The following is a 2,246-nucleotide window of genomic DNA, read 5'->3' as shown; positions in this document are numbered from 1 at the left end:
TTTAAAAATTAAATTTAAATTTGCGGGTACATGCATGTATCTTCGTATTTTTATATACATAAATGTGTTTGTGCGTGTGGCGTGTGCGTGTGCGCTTGTATGTATGTATGTATTTTGTGTGTTGTGTGTTGTGTGTGTGTGTGTGTGTGTGTGTGTGTGTGTGTGTGTGTGTGTGTGTGTGTGTGTTGTTTGGGGTGAGGGAGGGGGGTATTTGTGTGTACGCGACCCCATGTCTGAACGGAGGAGCACTCACCACCCTTGGCGTCGCCGCCGCCAGACTGGCCGGGATGGTCAGCGAAGCACTCGACGGGGAGCGGGTTGGTGGACTTCTTGAGCTGGTCCACGACGGTGTCGTTGAGGGGGTCCTTGTTCTTCTCCAGCCAGCCAGCAAGGTTGTAGGGCACAGTGCCGGCGTAGTGGACGATGGCGAAGTGGGCCTCCTTCTGGCCGGGCTTAGGCGGCTTCGGCTTGATGAAGTTGGAGGATTTTCCGAGGTGGTTGGTCTTCAGCTTTTCTTCAAACGACTTGTCTGTAGCTTTAGGGAACATGGACTCTTCCTCGAGAATGGCAAGGAGACCTAATGGCTGTTTGAAATAAAGGGCTGTTAATAAGCAATGCATTATCTGTTTGGAAATCTAAATTTCGGTCAGTTATCAGTTATCTAAATACGCCTGTGTTGAGAATTACTTTGAAGGAAATACGAAATGGATTCAGTGAAGTGAAATGGGTACATCAGCAATGGAATGAACTTTATAGCTATTTAAGATGCCCTTATAGACAACTCAATAAGTAAGTAGCTGATCCAGCCATAAAACATGAGGAGAAAAAATAGAAAAGGGCAAGAGATGCCAGGCAAATACGAGGCCAGTCCCGTCTAGGCGGGAAGATAAGTCCCGGCACTCGATTACCTTCTCGAAGTTTCACGGCAAATCCGCAGATCCATACCAGTCAAACTAATCGACTTTGCCTTGGTCCTGGAGATGCAGTTCCTGAAGGATTGCAGCATCACACAGATGTGCAACTTGGCTTGATTTGAAAGAAAGGCATGCTGAGAAAGGGAGGTTTTATTCTAAAATTTGGCTGTCCTTTTTGCCATTATAAACTAGCCAGGCAAGTACTCCGACCCTGCAAATGAACACGTGGATATCAGTGCAAATCTACATATTCACATACACAAAAGTCCATCCGAAAAGTAATAGCTCTCCTGTCTCATAGATGATACTTGAGCAAGAAATGTAAGTTACCGGGTCAACAGTGACGTCACAATGTCTTCCCGAGTCATGTGTTTTAAAAGAGAAAGTTTACTGGCACTCTTAATAGGTAGGAAGGTTTAAAAAATCACTTCCAAGTATTTTTTTCCCACCTGAAGATTGCTACAAAGGTATTCAAAATCCAGTCGCTGAATATGATTTTGATGTTTGGACTAGAAGGAATATTAGGGGTCTTCAAGAGAATAAGGAAGTTGATTCAACTGTGTGACAAAGGTGTTCTCCAGCCGTTCAGTGTTTTTACAGTTCTAATGTTTAAACGCCTTTATCACCTAGTTTCTACATTTTGTGTTTCTTCAGAGATACCAAAACTTTAGGGGACAACAAAGGAAGAAAGTAAGAATATTTTCTTATAAAAATTCTTACCGAAATTCTTTGTTCTATGGATAACTGTACTCTGTACCTTTTCGAAGAGATCGATACAGGCCTGCAGATCCATACCGAAGTCGACAAAGACCCAGTTGATGCCTTCCCTCTTGTACTCCTCCTGCTCCAGCACGAACATGTGGTGGTTGAAGAACTGCTGCAACTTCTCGTTACAGAAGTTGATGCAAATTTGCTCGAAGCCGTTGAACTATATCAGGGAAAATGCATTTAATGAATACATTGTAAATTTGCAAACAGTCCATTATAGTAAATGATGATTAGTATGAAACTTTATCATTAGATTCTTAGCCTCAGTTAAGAAAAGCTACTGTTGAACTTACATCGAAGATCTCAAAACCAGCAATGTCAAGCACACCAATGAACATAACGCGCTTCTGGCCGGTCTCGAGGGTAATGTTACACTTCTTCACGAGGTACTTGAAAACCCGGTCATAGAGCGCCTTGGACAGAGCGCCGACGGAGTAGAGAACCTGATTCACGTTTCTACCCTGGGTGACGAACTCGGCACCGACCTTGATCTTGGGCTTACACAAGTTCTTGTACAACTCAATACCATCGACACCCAGGAGTTTGCCAACAGTTTCACCAACC

The 2,246-nt window shown here is 43.7% G+C and overlaps 1 pseudogene; it reads right to left on the bottom strand.

Annotated features, from left to right (window-relative positions):
* Positions 1–2,246, bottom strand: part of LOC119583024 — a 17,242-nt pseudogene that overhangs the window by 10,862 nt on the left and 4,134 nt on the right.

Source organism: Penaeus monodon, chromosome 16 (genome assembly GCF_015228065.2).
Source record: "Penaeus monodon isolate SGIC_2016 chromosome 16, NSTDA_Pmon_1, whole genome shotgun sequence".
In the NCBI taxonomy this organism is placed as follows: domain Eukaryota; kingdom Metazoa; phylum Arthropoda; class Malacostraca; order Decapoda; family Penaeidae; genus Penaeus; species Penaeus monodon.
This window is presented reverse-complemented; position numbering and strand designations above follow the sequence as displayed.